General features: G+C 26.3%; 4 non-coding genes across 4 annotated transcripts; all 4 read left to right on the top strand.

Annotated features, from left to right (window-relative positions):
- The first annotated feature begins 151 nt into the window (after window positions 1-151).
- Window positions 152-224, top strand: Trnav-uac. Its single transcript has one exon. It is a non-coding gene; the product is annotated as a tRNA-Val (tRNA).
- Window positions 225-1,957: 1,733 nt separating this feature from the next.
- Window positions 1,958-2,030, top strand: Trnav-uac. The gene has a single exon. It is a non-coding gene; the product is annotated as a tRNA-Val (tRNA).
- A 9,768-nt stretch (window positions 2,031-11,798) lies between these two features.
- Window positions 11,799-11,907, top strand: Trnal-caa. The gene is made up of 2 exons: window positions 11,799-11,836; window positions 11,874-11,907. It is a non-coding gene; the product is annotated as a tRNA-Leu (tRNA).
- Window positions 11,908-14,420: 2,513 nt separating this feature from the next.
- On the top strand, window positions 14,421-14,529 carry Trnal-caa. Its single transcript has 2 exons — window positions 14,421-14,458; window positions 14,484-14,529. It is a non-coding gene; the product is annotated as a tRNA-Leu (tRNA).
- The last annotated feature ends 5,511 nt before the right edge of the window (window positions 14,530-20,040 follow it).

The following is a 20,040-nucleotide window of genomic DNA, read 5'->3' as shown; positions in this document are numbered from 1 at the left end:
AATTAAAACTGATAGGAAATTTGTAAAAAAAATTCGTGATATCACAAGATAGAAGAAACTATGTATAACATAGAGTTCTGTCTAAAATATATTTGCAACATCAATAACTCTTATATGATTTGTTTCTTTTTTAGTATGAACAAATACAGTTGATTCTGTGGTGTAGTGGTTATCACATGTGTTTTACATGCACAAGGCCCTCAGTTCGATCCTGAGCAGAAGCAATGTGTAACAATTGGAAGTAATTTATAATAGTCGTAAAAGAATTAATGTCTAACTAATTTTAAATACTACTGAATTTTATGCCAATGCAGAACAATGATGATTTAAAGTTTAATATAAAGTATAAATGAAAATAAAAATAATTAGTTATAAATAATTTTCCAATTGCTGTTTTGTATATTTTGTAACATGAAACACATTTACATACAATTTTCATGTGAACGTTTTTATGGCATTTTAGAAAAGCAGAAACCAAACAAGCTAAGATATTAAACCATTTCATATTCAAAGAAAATTTTACATTATTTGACAATCACTTGAAAAGTTTTATATTTTCTTTAAATAAACATTTACAAATTTGGTAGTATGTATATTTGTATGTAGTATGTATATGTTATGACATGTATTTTATACTTGCTAAAAAATGACCTAAAAATTTCAAATCTTATTGTAGATATTTAAAACATAGGTAATATTACAATTAAGAAGAAACTTAGTATGAAATAATGTTAACTCTAAAATATATGTGCAATATGAATTAGTCTTATATGATTATTTCTTTTTTAATAAGTAATATCAAACACCCCAAGAAGTCATTTATGTGGTAAAGTGGTTATTGCATGTGTGTTTAACATGAAAAACACCTTCAGCTGTATACTGAGAAAAAGCAAGTTATAGGAAATATTTATAATTTTTGTCATTACAAGTAATTTATAATGAAAGAAACATGACTTATGCCAATAGAAAACACTGACAATTTAATATTAAATAAAACTGAATCAATGGCAATGCAGAAAAATGGCAGTGCAATATTTAATTTATATTTTAATATAATTTTAAATTTACGCATTTATACATAGTTTCTAAAATAGTTATTGCTTTTATCATTGTTGGACATAGTTTTCATGTCTTGTTACAAAATCAGAATGAAAACAAATAAATATATCACACAATTTAATACGAAAATAAAATTTTAGGTTACTCGTTAATCGTTTGTAAATGATTATTTTGGGTTCACTTAAACATTGACAAATCCAATAGTAGATTGAGTTGCATTAATATGTGAATGCCACATATAATTAACGAGGAAAAATATTAATTCCATTTTCATCTCTTAAACAATTTACTGCTAATTGATTCTTGTAGCGACAAATTTGAAAAAGAAATAAATTTTAGAATTGGACAATTTAATTTACCCAGCATTTAAGAAAATAAAGACAATTCAAATCTGCTTTATTCGGTATACATTTTGTTGTTTGAGACACTTAATTCTTTTATATGTTAGAAAAGGTGCAAATTTGATTATGTTATTCGTACATTATAAGTGATATCATAGGTGTGTTAAATGCCAAATGTTGTCAGTGCATTATGATTAAGTCAAATATATTTAAATTTGTTAATTTATTTGTTTTTAAATTATGACATATTTATTGTATTTGCATAAAACTTAAAAAAACATTTTGCTCCATTTATTATTTATTAAAGAAAACAGATATAATTTATTTTTGTATACATTATTGTATGTCTTATACATAAATAGTGACATGTGTTTTATATTTGCATGAATAAATTGGCTAAAAAAACAATTAAAACTGATAGGAAATTTGTAAAAAAAATTCGTGATATCACAAGATAGAAGAAACTATGTATAACATAGAGTTCTGTCTAAAATATATTTGCAACATCAATAACTCTTATATGATTTGTTTCTTTTTTAGTATGAACAAATACAGTTGATTCTGTGGTGTAGTGGTTATCACATGTGTTTTACATGCACAAGGCCCTCAGTTCGATCCTGAGCAGAAGCAATGTGTAACAATTGGAAGTAATTTATAATAGTCGTAAAAGAATTAATGTCTAACTAATTTTAAATACTACTGAATTTTATGCCAATGCAGAACAATGATGATTTAAAGTTTAATATAAAGTATAAATGAAAATAAAAATAATTAGTTTTAAATAATTTTCCAATTGCTGTTTTGTATATTTTGTAACATGAAACACATTTACATACAATTTTCATGTGAACGTTTTTATGGCATTTTAGAAAAGCAGAAACCAAACAAGCTAAGATATTAAACCATTTCATATTCAAAGAAAATTTTACATTATTCGTCAATCACATCAAAAGTTTTATATTTTCTTTAAACATTTACAAATTTGATAGTATGTATATTTGTATGTAGTATGTATATGTTATGACATGTATTTTATACTTGCTAAAAAAATGACCTAAAAATTTTAAATCTTATTGTAGATATTTAAAACATAGGTAATATTACAATTAAGAAGAAACTTAGTATGAAATAATGTTAACTCTAAAATATATGTGCAATATGAATTAGTCTTATATGATTATTTCTTTTTTAATAAGTAATATCAAACACCCCAAGAAGTCATTTATGTGGTAAAGTGGTTATTGCATGTGTTTAACATGAAAAACACCTTCAGCTGTATACTGAGAAAAAGCAAGTTATAGGAAATATTTATAATTTTTGTCATTACAAGTAATTTATAATGAAAGAAACATGACTTATGCCAATAGAAAACACTGACAATTTAATATTAAATAAAACTGAATCAATGGCAATGCAGAAAAATGGCAGTGTAATATTTAATTTATATTTTAACATAATTTGAAATTTATGCATTGATAAATAGTTTCTAAAATGGTTATTGGTTTATTTTTTGTGCCTAAAGATCATTTCTTATTGTTGGACATTTTTTTTATGGCTTGTTCCAAATCTGAATGGAAACAAACAAATATATTACACAATTTAATACGAAAATAAAATTTTAGGTTACTCGTTAATCGTTTATAAATGATTATTTTGTCTTGACTGAAACATTGACAAATCCAACAGTAGATTGAGTTGCATTTATATGTGAATGCCACATATAATCAATGATGAAAAAATATTAAGTCCATTTATATCTTTTAAACAATTTACTGCTAATTTATTGTTGTAGCGACAAACTTGAAAAAGAAATAAGTTTTAGAATTGGACAATTTACTTTACCCAGCATGTAAGAAAATAAAGACAATTCAAATCTGCTTTATTCGCATACATTTTGTTGTTTGAGACTTAATTCCTTTAAGTGTTGGAAGCGATACAAATTTGAGTTTGTTGCTCTACATTATAAGTGATTTCATAGGTGTGTTACATGCCAAAGGTTGTCAGTGCATTGTGATTATGTGAAGTGTATTTAAATTTGTTCATTTATTTATAACTTAAATTATGACATATGTATTGTATTTGCATAAAACTTAAAAAAACATTTTCCTCCATTTATTATTTTTTGAAGGCAAAAGATTTAATTTATTTTTGTATACATTATTGTATGTCTTATACATAAATAGTGACATGTGTTTTATTTTTGCATAAATAAATTGGCTAAAAACTTTTAAAACTGATTGGAAAAATGCAAAACACATGTGATATCTCAAGAAAGAAGAAACTATGTATAAAATAGTGTTCTGTCTAAAACATATTTGCAACATCAATAACTCTTATATGATTTCTTTCTTTTTTAATAGGGACAAATACAGTTGTTTCTGTGGTGTAGTGGTTATCACATGTGTTTTACAAGCACAAGTCCCTCAGTTCAATCCTAAGCAGAAGCAATGTATAACAATTGGAAGTAATTTTTAGTAATCATAACAGAATTAAAGTCAAACTAATTTTAAATACTACTTAATTTATGCCAATGCAGAACAATGATGATTTAACGTTTAATATAAAGTATAAATGAAAATAAAACTAGTGAGTTTATAAATAATTTTCCAATTGCTGTTTTGTATATTTTATAACATGAAACACATTTATGTACAACTTTCATGTGATCGTTGTTATGGCATTTTAGAAAGCAGAAACCAAATAAGCTAAGATAATAAACATTTCATATGCAAAGAAAATTTTACATTATTCATCAATCACATCAAAAGTTTTATATTTTCTTTAAATAAACATTGACAAATTTGATAGTATGTATACTTGTATGTAGTATGTATATGACATGTATTTTATACTTGCTAAAAAAATGACCTAAAAATTTTAAATCTTATTGTAGATATTTAAAACATAGGTAATATTACAATTAAGAAGAAACTTAGTATGAAATAATGTTAACTCTAAAATATATGTGCAATATGAATTAGTCTTATATGATTTATTTCTTTTTTAATAAGTAATATCAAACACCCCAAGAAGTCATTTATGTGGTAAAGTGGTTATTGCATGTGTGTTTAACATGAAAAACACCTTCAGCTGTATACTGAGAAAAAGCAAGTTATAGGAAATATTTATAATTTTTGTCATTACAAGTAATTTATAATGAAAGAAACATGACTTATGCCAATAGAAAACACTGACAATTTAATATTAAATAAAACTGAATCAATGGCAATGCAGAAAAATGGCAGTGTAATATTTAATTTATATTTTAACATAATTTGAAATTTATGCATTGATAAATAGTTTCTGAAATGGTTATTGGTTTATTTTTTGTGCCCAAAGATCATTTCTTATTGTTGGACTTTTTTTTTATGGCTTGTTCCAAATCTGAATGAAAACAAACAAATATATTACACAATTTAATACGAAAATAAAATTTTAGGTTACTCGTTAATCGTTTATAAATGATTATTTTGTCTTGACTGAAACATTGACAAATCCAACAGTAGATTGAGTTGCATTTATATGTGAATGCCACATATAATCAATGATGAAAAAATATTAAGTCCATTTATATCTTTTAAACAATTTACTGCTAATTTATTGTTGTAGCGACAAACTTGAAAAGAAATAAGTTTTAGAATTGGACAATTTACTTTTACCAGCATGTAAGAAAATAAAGACAATTCAAATCTGCTTTATTCGCATACATTTTGTTGTTTGAGACGCTTAATTCCTTTAAGTTGGAAGCGATACAAATTTGAGTTTGTTGCTCTACATTATAAGTGATTTCATAGGTGTGTTACATGCCAAATTGTCAGTGCATTGTGATTATGTGAAGTGTATTTAAATTTGTTCATTTATTTATAACTTAAATTATGACATATGTATTGTATTTGCATAAAACTTAAAAAAACATTTTCCTCTATTTAATATTTTTTGAAGGCAAAAGATTTAATTTATTTTTGTATACATTATTGTATGTCTTATACATAAATAGTGACATGTGTTTTATTTTTGCATAAATAAATTGGCTAAAAACTTTTAAAACTAATTGGAAAAATGCAAAACACATGTGATATCACAAGAAAGAAGAAACTATGTTTAAAATAGTGTTCTGTCTAAAACATATTTGCAACATCAATAACTCTTATATGATTTGTTTCTTTTTTAATAGGGACAAATACAGTTGTTTCTGTGGTGTAGTGGTTATCACATGTGTTTTACAAGCACAAGTCCCTCAGTTCAATCCTAAGCAGAAGCAATGTATAACAATTGGAAGTAATTTTTAGTAATCATAACAGAATTAAAGTCAAACTAATTTTAAATACTACTTAATTTATGCCAATGCAGAACAATGATGATTTAACGTTTAATATAAAGTATAAATGAAAATAAAACTAGTGAGTTTATAAATAATTTTCCAATTGCTGTTTTGTATATTTTATAACATGAAACACATTTATGTACAACTTTCATGTGATCGTTGTTATGGCATTTTAGAAAAGCAGAAACCAAATAAGCTAAGATAATAAACCATTTCATATGCAAAGAAAATTTTACATTATTCATCAATCACATCAAAAGTTTTATATTTTCTTTAAATAAACATTGACAAATTTGATAGTATGTATACTTGTATGTAGTATGTATATGTTATGACATGTATTTTATACTTGCTAAAAAAATGACCTAAAAATTTTAAATCTTATTGTAGATATTTAAAACATAGGTAATATTACAATTAAAAAGAAACTTAGTATGAAATAATGTTAACTCTAAAATATATGTGCAATATGAATTAGTCTTATATGATTTATTTCTTTTTTAATAAGTAATATCAAACACCCCAAGAAGTCATTTATGTGGTAAAGTGGTTATTGCATGTGTGTTTAACATGAAAAACACCTTCAGCTGTATACTGAGAAAAAGCAAGTTATAGGAAATATTTATAATTTTTGTCATTACAAGTAATTTATAATGAAAGAAACATGACTTATGCCAATAGAAAACACTGACAATTTAATATTAAATAAAACTGAATCAATGGCAATGCAGAAAAATGGCAGTGTAATATTTAATTTATATTTTAACATAATTTGAAATTTATGCATTGATAAATAGTTTCTGAAATGGTTATTGGTTTATTTTTTGTGCCCAAAGATCATTTCTTATTGTTGGACTTTTTTTTTATGGCTTGTTCCAAATCTGAATGAAAACAAACAAATATATTACACAATTTAATACGAAAATAAAATTTTAGGTTACTCGTTAATCGTTTATAAATGATTATTTTGTCTTGACTGAAACATTGACAAATCCAACAGTAGATTGAGTTGCATTTATATGTGAATGCCACATATAATCAATGATGAAAAAATATTAAGTCCATTTATATCTTTTAAACAATTTACTGCTAATTTATTGTTGTAGCGACAAACTTGAAAAAGAAATAAGTTTTAGAATTGGACAATTTACTTTACCCAGCATGTAAGAAAATAAAGACAATTCAAATCTGCTTTATTCGGCATACATTTTGTTGTTTGAGATGCTTAATTCCTTTAAGTGTTAGAAAAGGTGCAAATTTGATTATGTTGCTCGTACATTATAAGTGATATCATAGGTGTGTTACATGCCAAAAGTTGTCAGTGCATTTTGGTTAAGTCAAGTATATTTAAATTTGTCCATTTATTTATTTTTAAATTACCTTACTTGTATTAAAATTCGAGTCGTACTCATTTTCGCTCAGCTTTAAATTCGCGCAAGTAGTTTTATGTGCTCGTTCTTTTTGGTTTGTTCAAAAGAACTATTAATAATTAACGCATTTATATTGAGCTTTCTTTATTAAGAAATACCTCAATATTCATCAAAAAAGCGATTGGGTGGCCTCAAAAATGGCTTCAAAATAAAGCGTGAGTTCACTATCCCGATTTTGCAAGTTCTTTTTTGAATATGGGGGCAATATAGAAGCATGTGTGTGTGACATCAAATTTCGTCGATCCCCATTACCACAAGGAGGCTTGGAGATTCCTATTACCCTAACAGTCATGCAGAACAATGCAAGTTTTAGGATATACAGCAAAATGCAGGCATTCATGACGGAATACTACGTATAACCTGAGAATATCCCGACTGAAATTGTACAGGATGAAAATGAAGACATTTTTGATTTTTAATGTTACCAGGACAACTAAAAACATATGTCAATATGTATATGCGTTAATAAAAAAACTGATTTGCATAACCAACAATGAATGTCTCATATAACACTACAAAGCTTTTCAGATTATATTTTCAGTACTAAAAATTCGCGCACTCAGCGCTGCGCGAATTCTAGTACTGCGCGAATTTTAATACAAGTAAGGTATGACATATTTATTGTATTTGCATAAAACTTAAAACAGCATTTTGCTCCATTTATTATTTATAAAAGAAAAAAGATATAATTTATTTTTGTATACATTATTGTATGTCTTATACATAAATAATGACATGTGTTTTATTTTTGCATGAATAAATTAGCTAAAAACTTTTAAAACTAATTGGAAATATGCAAAACACATGTGACATCACAAGAAAGAAGAAACTATGTATAAAATAGTGTTCTGTCTAAAACATATTTGCAACATCAATAACTCTTATATGATTTGTTTCTTTTGGTAGGAACGATACAGTTATTTCTGTGGTGTAGTGGTTATCACATGTGTTTTACTTGCACAAGGCCCTCAGTTCAATCCTGAGCAGCAACGATAACAATTGGAAGTAATTTTAATAATCAAAACTAATGTCAAACTAATTTTAAATACTACTGAATTTATGCCAATGCAGAACAATGATGAATAAAGTTTAATATAAAGTATAAATGAAAATAAAATAATTAGTTTATAAATAATTTTCCAATTGCTGTTTTTTATATTTTGTAACATGAAACACATTTATGTACAATTTTCATGTGATCGTTTTTATGGCATTTTAGAACAGCAGAAACCAAACAAGCTAAGATATTAAACCATTTCATAAGCAAAGAAAATTTTACATTATTTGACAATCACTTGAAAAGTTTTATATTTTCTTTAAATAAACATTTACAAATTTGATAGTATGTATATTTGTATGTAGTATGTATATGTTATGACATGTATTTTATACTTGCTAAAAAAATGACCTAAAAATTTTAAATCTTATTGTAGGTATTTAAAACATAGGTAATATTACAATTAAGAAGAAACTTAGTATGAAATAATGTTAACTCTAAAATATATGTGTAAAATGAATTAGTCTTATATGATTTATGTCTTTTTTATTAAGTAATATCAAACACCCCAAGAAGTCATTTATGTGGTATAGTGGTTATTGCATTTATGTTTAACATGAAAAACACCTTCAGCTGTATACTGAGAAAAACAAGTTATATTAAATTTTTATACTTTTGGTCAATGTAAGTAATTTATATTGAAAGAAACATGCCTTATGGCAATAGAAAATACTGACAAATTAATATTAAATAAAACTGAATCAATGGCAATGCAGAAAAATGGCAGTGCAATATTTAATTTATATTTTAATATAATTTTAAATTTACGCATTTATACATAGTTTCTAAAAATGTCTTTTATCATTGTTGACATAGTTTTCATGTCTTGTTACAAAATCAGAATGAAAACAAATAAATATATCACACAATTTAATACCAAAATAAAATTTTAGGTTACCTCGTTTGTAAATGATTATTTTGGTTCACTTAAACATTGACAAATCAATAGTAGATTGAGTTGCATTAATATGTGAATGCCACATATAATTAACGAGGAAAAATATTAATTCCATTTTCATCTCTTAAACAATTTACTGCTAATTGATTCTTGTAGCGACAAATTTGAAAAAGAAATAAATTTTAGAATTGGACAATTTAATATAAATAAAAATTTATAGAAAATAAAGACAATTCAAATCTGCTTTATTCGGTATACATTTTGTTGTTTGAGATGCTTAATTCTTTTAAGTGTTAGAAAAGGTGCAAATTTGATTATGTTATTCGTACATTATAAGTGATATGATAGGTATGTTACATGCCAAATGTTGTCAGTGCATTGTGATTAAGTCAAGTATATTTAAATTTGTTAATTTATTTATTTTGAAATTATGACATATTTATTGTATTTGCATAAAACTTAAAAAAACATTTTGCTCCATTTATTATTTATTAAAGAAAACAGATATAATTTTTTTTTGTATACATTATTGTATGTGTTATACATAAATAGTGACATGTGTTTTATTTTTGCATGAATAAATTGACTAAAAACTTTTAAAACTGATTGGAAATATGTAAAACACATGTGATATCACAAGAAAGAAGAAACCAAGTATAAACTAGTGCTCTGTCTAAAATATATTTGCAACATCAATAACTCTTATATGATTAGTTTCTTTTTTAGTAGGAATAAATACAGTTGTTTCTGTGGTGTAGTGGTTATCACATGTGTTTTACATGCACAAGGCCCTCAGTTTGATCCTGAGCAGCATGATAACAATTGGAAGTAATTTTTATAATCAACAGAATTAATGTCAAACTAATTTTAAATACTACTGAATTTATGCCAATGCAGAACAATGATGATTTAAAGTTTAATATAAAGTATAAATGAAAATAAAAATAATTAGTTATAAATAATTTTCCAATTGCTTTTGTATATTTTGTAACATGAAACACATACAATTTTCATGTGAATGTTTTATGTCATTTTAGAGAAGCAGAAACCAAACAAGCTAAGATATTAAACCATTTCATATTCAAAGAAAAATTTTATTATATTGACAATCACATCAAAGTTTATATTTTCTTTAAATAAACATTTACAAATTTGATAGTATGTATATTTGTATGTAGTATGTATATGTTATGACATGTATTTTATACTTGCTAAAAAAATGACCTAAAAATTTTAAATCTTATGGTAGATATTTAAAACATAGGTAATATTACAATTAAGAAGAAACTTAGTATGAAATAATGTTAAATCTAAAATATATGTGTAAAATGAATTAGTCTTATATGATTTGTTTCTTTTTTATTAAGTAATATCAAACACCCCAAGAAGTCATTTATGTGGTATAGTGGTTATTGCATTTGTGTTAACATGAAAAACACGTTCATCTGTACACTGAGAAAAACAAGTAATAGCAAATTTTTATACTTTTGGTCAAAGTAATTTATATTGAAAGAAACATCACTTATGCCAATAGAAAACACTGACAATTTAAAATTAAATAAAACTGAATCAATGGCAGCAATGCAGAAAAAGTGTAATATTTAAATTATATTTCAATATAATTTAAATTTATGCATTTATACATAGTTTCTAAAATGGTTATTGGTTTACTTTTTGTGCCTTAAACTCTATTATTGTTGGAAATATTTTTTATGGCATCACAAAATCAGAATGAAAACAAATAAATATATTACACAATTTAATAGAAAAATAAAATTTTAGGTTACTCGTTAGTCGTATCTAAATGATTATTTTGTCTTGACTTAAACATTGACAAATCCAATAGTAGATTGAGTTGCATTAATAACATAAAGAACAAGTCTCACGCTTTTGGCGTGAGACTCACGCTTTTCGACGCAATCTCACGCAACCACTCCATTCAGACAAAATATCACTCTTTTTCTTAAATATTACAACCAGCCCAAGTTTTTGAACCACCAAAGTCTATGCTAAAGAAAGCCAAAACTGCAACATGGGAATATAACAAGCTCCATAAGAAGTGATGTTTTGCTTCACAAAACTTCTACTGTTGAGAAAACAAAACATGTTGATTGAACCCTTATTTCAATTACGTTGATGAAAACCAAAGTAGGTCGATGAATTTTATTCATATTTTAGTCTAGGTTCGGCCATCCGGGCTCACTATTATGCCCCTTGTGATTACATTCTCACTTTACAAACCAAAACCTTGGCATCTATGAAATAAATACTCCATAAATCATTTTTTCTCTACATTTTTATATTTAAACGATTATATTTTCCTTTTTTCTTTGATACCATATATATTTTGTTCATTATCTTCTAAATGTTCACTTTTGATAATTTATGCTTTTATAAAATCGTTATTAATTTTTAGTCTTCTTCGTTCTCCTCATTGTCATCATTTACAAACGTTGGAAGAGAGGGACAATGATAATCAAACACTGAAAGAAAAATGTTATTATATATTCTTTCGATTTCATCATTTCCATACTCTATAAATTTCTACAAAATCATATTTCTTTCCCATTTTTTCCTCTAAAATTTCATTCATAATTTCACTATGATAAACAATGCAATCATATATTGAAATAATTTTACATTGGAATATTTTAAACAATATAATACTTTTTTTGAGGATTGCAACATTGTCAGGATGGCCGAGTGGTCTAAGGTGCCCGACTCAAGTACAGCAGTAATATTGCTTCAAGCATTCGGATACACAATTGTGGGCGTGGGTTCGAATCCTACTCCTGACAGTTAGGAATCTTAACCTACGTTAATGGAGCCTGTCCATGGTACTCACTGTTTATTTTTTACTTGTTTGTCTTTGTTTTCTTTCATCATATGGTTTGCATTTTGAAATTTTTCATTACACTATACGGAAACAGACAATTTATTATTAAATCATTAGAACTTAACTATACAAAACACATTTTAAAAATTCCATGTTTCCAATAGGAAACTTTGAAATGTACAATTTTTTTGACCTGTAAAGGAAAGTTTATAAGGCTTTTTATTTGTAGTTTTGTTCTTTAAAATCAGGACGGCACTATTGTCAAAGAAGCACCAGTGATAACATCTGTTTATAAAAGCACTTAGGTCAATAATTGTTTGCAAGGATTTGAATCGTTACTTTGACGTAAATTTAGTAAATAATTATTGTAATTTTATTGTTTTATTACTTTTAAGTATTTCAATTTTTTGACATTTAGAACTATAATTAATTAGGTTTACATTGTTATAAATTCAGAAATATACAAAGAAAGTCAAAAAAATCTGTAAAGCTTCCATGTTAAGGTTAATTTGAACATTAAATTGTAAATATATTTAAATTGATGTAATTTGAGCTCCTTTCTAAGAGTAAATATAAACCAGAACTACGTCCAGTTTTTCCACAACTTTTATATGCTATTAAGTCTTAGTGAAAGTTATTAACAATTTAATGCATGATGTAATTACATTTCAAAAGTTATAATTTTACATTAGAATATTTTAAAGAATATAGTGCTTTTGAGGATTGCAATATTCAGGATGGCGGGTGGTCTAAGGTGCCCACTCATACAGCACTAATATTGCTTCAAGCATTGGATCACAATTGTATGGGTTGAATCCTACCCTGACATTTAGGAATCTTAACTACGTTAATGGAGCCTGTCCATGGTACTCACTGTTTATTTTTACTTGTTTGTCTTTGTTTTCTTTCATCATATGGTTTGCATTTTGAAATTTTTCATTAATCTATATGGAAACAGACAATTTATTATTATATCATTAGAACTTAGCTATACAAAACACATTTTAAAAATTCCATGTTTCCAAAAGCAAACTTTGAAATGTACAATTTTTTTGACCTATAAAGGAAAGTTTATAAAGCTTTTTTTTATTTGTAGTGTTTTGTCTTTAAAATCAGGACTGACACTATTGTCAAAGTAGCACCAGTGATAACATCTGTTTATAAAAGCACTTAGGTCAATAATTTTGCAAGGATTTGAATCATACTTTTGACGTAAATTTTGTTTAGTAAATAATTATTGTAATTTTATTGTTTTATTACTTTAAGTATTTCAATTTTTTTTGACATTTAAAACTATAATTAATTAGGTTTACATTGTTATAAATTCAGAAATATACAAAGAAAGTCACAAAAAAATCTGTAAAGCTTCCATTTTAAGGTTAATTTGAACATTAAATTGTAAATATAATTAAATTGACGTAATTTGAGCTCCTTTCTAAGAGTAAAATATAAACCAGAACTACGTCCAGTTTTTTCCACAACTTTTATATGCTATTAAGCCTTAGTGAAAGTTATTAACAACTTACATACTTATGTAATTACATTTTAAAAAGTTATAATTTTACATTGAAATATTTTAAGCAATATACTTTTTTGAGGATGGCAACATTGTCAGGATGGCCGAGTGGTCTAAGGTGCCCGACTCAACACAGCACTAATATTGCTTCAAGCATTCGGTCCACAATTGTGCCGAATCCTACCCCATTTATGAATTTTAACCTACGTTAATGGAGCCTGTCCATGGTACTCACTGTTTATTTTTTACTTGTTTGTCTTTGTTTTCTTTCATCATGTGGTTTGCATTTTGAAATTTTTCATTAATCTATATGGAAACAGACAATTTATTATTAAATCATTAGAACTTAGCTATAGAAAACACATTTTAAAAATTCCATGTTTCCAAAAGCAAACTTTGAAATGTACAATTCTTTTGACCTATAAAGGAAAGTTTATAAAGCTTTTTTATTTGTAGTGTTTTGTACTTTAAAATCAGGACGGCACTATTGTCAAAGTAGCACCAGTGATAACATCTGTTTATAAAGCACAAGGTCAATAATTGTTTAAAGGATTTGAATCGTACTTTTGACGTAAATTTTGTTTAGTAAATAATTATTGTAATTTTATTGTTTTATTACTAAGTATTTCAATTTTTTTGACATTTAGAACTATAATTAATTAGGTCTACATTGTAATAAATTCAGAAATATACAAAGAAAGTCAAAAAAAATCTGTAAAGCTTCCATGTTAAGGTTAATTTGAACATTAAATTGTAAATATATTTAAATTGACGTAATTTGAGCTCCTTTCTAAGAGTAAAATATAAACCAGAACTCACCAGTTTTTCCACAAATTTTATATGCTAAGCCTTAGTGAAAGTTATTAACAACTTACATTATGTAATTACATTTTAAAAGTTATAATTTTACATTGGAATATTTTAAGCAATATAATACTTTTTTTGAGGATAGCAACATTGTCAGGATGGCCGAGTGGTCTAAGGTGCCCGACTCAAGTACAGCACTAATATTGCTTCAAGCATTCGGGTCCACAATTGTGGGCGTGGGTTCGAATCCTACTCCTGACATTTCTTAATTTTAACCTACGTTAATGGAGCCTGTCCATGGTACTCACTGTTTATTTTTTACTTGTTTGTCTTTGTTTTCTTTCATCATATGGTTTACATTTTGAAATTTTTCATTAATCTATATAATGAAACAGACAATTTATTATTAAATCATTAGAACTTAACTATACAAAACACATTTTAAAAATTCCATGTTTTCAAAAGGAAACTTCGAAATGTACAAATTTTTTGACCTATAAAGGAAAGTTTACAAGGCTTTTTTATTTGTAGTGTTTTGTACTTTAAAATCGCTGCACTATTGTCAAAGTAGCACCAATGATAACATCTGTTTTTAAAAGCACTTAGGTCAATAATTGTTTGCAAGGATTTGAATCGTACTTTGACGTAAATTTTGTTTAGTAAATAATTATTGTAATTTTATTGTTTTATTACTTTAAGTATTTCAATTTTTTTTGACATTTAGAATTATAATTAATTAGGTTTACATTGTAATAAATTCAGAAATATACAAAGAAAGTCAAAAAAAATCTGTAAAGCTCCCATGTTAAGGTTAATTTGAACATTAAATTGTAAATATATTTAAATTGACGTAATTTGAGCTCCTTTCTAAGAGTAAAATATAAACCAGAACTACGTTCAGTTTTTTCCACAACTTTTATATGCTATTAAGTCTTAGTGAAAGTTATTAACAATTTACGTACTGATGTAATTACATTTCAAAAAGTTATAATTTTACATTAGAATATTTTAAAGAATATAGTGCTTTTTTTGAGGATAGCAACATTGTCAGGATGGCCGAGTGGTCTAAGGTGCCCGACTCAAGTACAGCACTAATATTGCCTCAAGCATTCGGGTCCACAATTGTGGGTCGAATCCTACTCCCGACATTTATGAATTTTAACCTACGTTAATGGAGCCTGTCCATGGTACTCACCCTTTATTTTTTACTTGTTTGTCTTTGTTTTCTTTCATCATGTGGTTTGCATTTTGAAATTTTTCATTAATCTATACGGAAACAGACAATTTATTATTAAATCATTAGAACTTAACTATACAAAACACATTTTAAAAATTCCATGTTTCCAAAAGGAAACTTTGAAATGTACAATTTTTTTGACCTATAAAGGAAAGTTTATAAGGCTTTTTTATTTGTAGTGTTTTGTTCTTTAAAATCAGGACGGCACTATTGTCAAAGTAGCACCAGTGATAACATCTGTTTATTAAAAGCACTTAGGTCAATAATTGTTTGCTAGGATTTGAATCGTACTTTTGACGTAAATTTTGTTTAGTAAATAATTATTGTAATTTTATTGTTTTATTACTTTAAGTATTTCAATTTTTTTTGACATTTAGAACTATAATTAATTAGGTTTACATTGTTATAAATTCAGAAATATACAAAGAAAGTCAAAAAAAAATCTGTAAAGCTTCCATGTTAAGGTTAATTTGAACATTAAATTGTAAATATATTTAAATTGATGTAATTTGAGCTCCTTTCTAAGAGTAAAATATAAACCAGAACTACGTCCAGTTTTTTCCACAACTTTTATATGCTATTAAGTCTTAGTGAAAGTCATTAACAACTTACATACTTATATAATTACATTTCAAAAAGTTATAATTTTACATTAGAATATTTTAAAGAATATAGTGCTTTTTGTGAGGATTGCAATATTGTCAGGATGGCCGGGTGGTCTAAGGTGCCCGACTCAAGTACAGCACTAATATTGCTTCAAGCATTCGGATCCACAATTGTGGGCGTGGGTTGAATCCTACTCCTGACATTTAGGAATCTTAACTCACGTTAATGGAGCCTGTCCATGGTACTCACTTATTTTTTACTTGTTTGTCTTTGTTTTCTTTCATCATATGGTTTGCATTTTGAAATTTTCATTAATCTATGGAAACAGACAATTTATTATTAAATCATTAGAACTTAGCTATAGAAAACACATTTTAAAATTCCATGTTTCCAAAAGCAAACTTTGAAATGTACAATTCTTTTGACCTATAAAGGAAAGTTTATAAAGTATTTGTAGTGTTTTGTACTTTAAAATCAGGACGGCACTATTGTCAAAGTAGCACCAGTGATAACATCTGTTTATAAAAGGCACTTAGGTCAATAATTGTTTGCAAGGATTTGAATCAGACTTTTGACGTAAATTTTGTTTAGTAAATAATTATTGTAATTTTATTGTTTTATTACTTTAAGTATTTCAATTTTTTTTGACATTTAGAACTATAATTAATTAGGTCTACATTGTAATAAATTCAGAAATATACAAAGAAAGTCAAAAAAAATCTGTAAAGCTTCCATGTTAAGGTTAATTTAACATTAAATTGTAAATATATTTAAATTGACGTAATTTGAGCTCCTTTCTAAGAGTAAAATATAAACCAGAACTACGCCAGTTTTTCCACAAATTTTATATGCTATTAAGCCTTAGTGAAAGTTATTAACAACTTACATATTATGTAATTACATTTTAAAAAGTTATAATTTTACATTGGAATATTTTAAGCAATATAATACTTTTTTTGAGGATAGCAACATTGTCAGGATGGCCGGTGGTCTAGGTGCCCGACTCAAGTACAGCACTAATATTGCTTCAAGCATCTGGGGTCCACAATTGTGGGCGGTTCGAATCCTACTCCTGACATTTCTTAATTTTAACCTACGTTAATGGAGCCTGTCCATGGTACTCACTGTTTATTTTTTACTTGTTTGTCTTTGTTTTCTTTCATCATATGGTTTACATTTTGAAATTTTTCATTAATCTATACGGAAACAGACAATTTATTATTAAATCATTAGAACTTAACTATACAAAACACATTTTAAAAATTCCATGTTTTCAAAAGGAAACTTCGAAATGTACAAATTTTTTGACCTATAAAGGAAAGTTTACAAGGCTTTTTTATTTGTAGTGTTTTGTACTTTAAAATCACGCGGCACTATTGTCAAAGTAGCACCAATGATAACATCTGTTTATAAAAGGCACTTAGGTCAATAATTGTTTGCAAGGATTTGAATCGTACTTTTGACGTAAATTTTGTTTAGTAAATAATTATTGTAATTTTATTGTTTTATTACTTTAAGTATTTCAATTTTTTTTGACATTTAGAATTATAATTAATTAGGTTTACATTGTAATAAATTCAGAAATATACAAAGAAAGTCAAAAAAAATCTGTAAAGCTTCCATGTTAAGGTTAATTTGAACATTAAATTGTAAATATATTTAAATTGATAATTTGAGCTCCTTTCTAAGAGTAAATATAAACCAGAACTAATGCCTTTTTCCACAACTTTATATGCTATTAAGTCTTAGTGAAAGTTATTAACAATTTACGCATTATGTAATTACATTTCAAAAGTTATAATTTTACATTGAATATTTTAAAGAATATGCTTTTTTGAGGATAGCAACATTGTCAGGATGGCCGGTGGTCTAAGGTGCCCGACCTCAAGTACAGCACTAATATTGCCTCAAGCATTGGTCCACAATTGTGGGTCGAATCCTACTCCCACATTTATGAATTTTAACCCACGTTAATGGAGCCTGTCCATGGTACTCACTGTTTATTTTTACTTGTTTGTCTTTGTTTTCTTTCATCATGTGGTTTGCATTTTGAAATTTTCATTAATCTATAATGAAACAGACATTATTAAATCATTAGAACTTAACTATACAAAACACATTTTAAAATTCCATGTTTCCAAAAGGAAACTTTGTGTACAATTTTTGACCTATAAAGGAAAGTTTATAAGGCTTTTTATTTGTAGTGTTTTGTTCTTTAAAATCAGGACGGCACTATTGTCAAAGTAGCACCAGTGATAACATCTGTTTATTAAAAGCACTTAGGTCAATAATTGTTTGCTAGGATTTGAATCGTACTTTGACGAAATTTTGTTTAGTAAATAATTATTGTAATTTTATTGTTTTATTATTTTAAGTATTTTTTTTGACATTTAGAACTATAATTAATTAGGTTTACATTGTTATAAATTCAGAAATATACAAAGAAAGTCAAAAAAAAATCTGTAAAGCTTCCATGTTAAGGTTAATTTGAACATTAAATTGTAAATATATTTAAATTGATGTAATTTGAGCTCCTTTCTAAGAGTAAAATATAAACCAGAACTACGTCCAGTTTTTTCCACAACTTTTATATGCTATTAAGTCTTAGTGAAAGTCATTAACAACTTACATACTTATATAATTACATTTCAAAAAGTTATAATTTTACATTAGAATATTTTTAAAGAATATAGTGCTTTTGTGAGGATTGCAATATTGTCAGGATGGCCGGTGGTCTAAGGTGCCCCACTCAAGTACAGCACTAATATTGCTTCAAGCATTCGATCCACAATTGTATGGGTTCAATCCTACTCCTGACATTTAGGAATCTTAACCTACGTTAATGGAGCCTGTCCATGGTACTCACTGTTTATTTTTTACTTGTTTGTCTTTGTTTTCTTTCATCATATTGCATTTTGAAATTTTTCATTAATCTATGGAAACAGACAATTTATTATTAAATCATTAGAACTTAGCTATACAAAACACATTTTAAAAATTCCATGTTTCCAAAAGCAAACTTTGAAATGTACAATTTTTTTGACCTATAAAGGAAAGTTTATAAAGCTTTTTTATTTGTAGTGTTTTGTACTTTAAAATCTCGACGGCACTATTGTCAAAGTGGCAGTAGTGATAACATCTGTTTATAAAAAGCACTTAGGTCAATAATTCTTTGCAAGGATTTGAATCGTACTTTTGACGTAAATTTTGTTTAGTAAATAATTATTGTAATTTTATTGTTTTATTACTCTAAGTATTTCAATTTTTTTTGACATTTAAAACTATAATTAATTAGGTTTACATTATTATAAATTCAGAAATATACAAAGAAAGTCACAAAAAAATCTGTAAAGCTTCCATTTTAAGGTTAATTTGAACATTAAATTGTAAATATAATTAAATTGACGTAATTTGAGGTCCTTTCTAAGAGTAAAATATAAACCAGAACTACGTCCAGTTTTTTCCACAACTTTTATATGCTATTAAGCCTTAGTGAAAGTTATTAACAACTTACATATATATGTAATTACATTTTAAAAGGTATAATTTTACAGGAATATTTTAAGCAATATAATACTTTTTTGAGGATAGCAACATTGTCAGGATGCCGAGTGGTCTAAGGTGCCCGACTCAAGTACAGCACTAATATTGTTCAAGCCCATCCACAATTGTATGGGTTCTGAATCCTACTCCTGACATTTCTTAATTTTAACCTACGTTAATGGAGCCTGTCCATGGTACTCACTGTTTATTTTTACTTGTTTGTCTTTGTTTCATCATATGGTTTGCATTTTGAAATTTTCATTAATATATATGGAAACAGACAATTTATTATTAAATCATTAGAACTTAGCTATAGAAAACACATTTTAAAATTCCATGTTTCAAAAGCAAACTTTGAAATGTACAATTCTTTGACCTATAAAGGA

This window comes from Xenia sp. Carnegie-2017, unplaced genomic scaffold (assembly GCF_021976095.1).
Source record: "Xenia sp. Carnegie-2017 unplaced genomic scaffold, XeniaSp_v1 HiC_scaffold_6, whole genome shotgun sequence".
NCBI lineage: Eukaryota > Metazoa > Cnidaria > Anthozoa > Malacalcyonacea > Xeniidae > Xenia > Xenia sp. Carnegie-2017.
The sequence above is the reverse complement of the archived record's forward strand: the minus strand, read 5'-3'. Positions and strand labels throughout refer to the sequence as shown.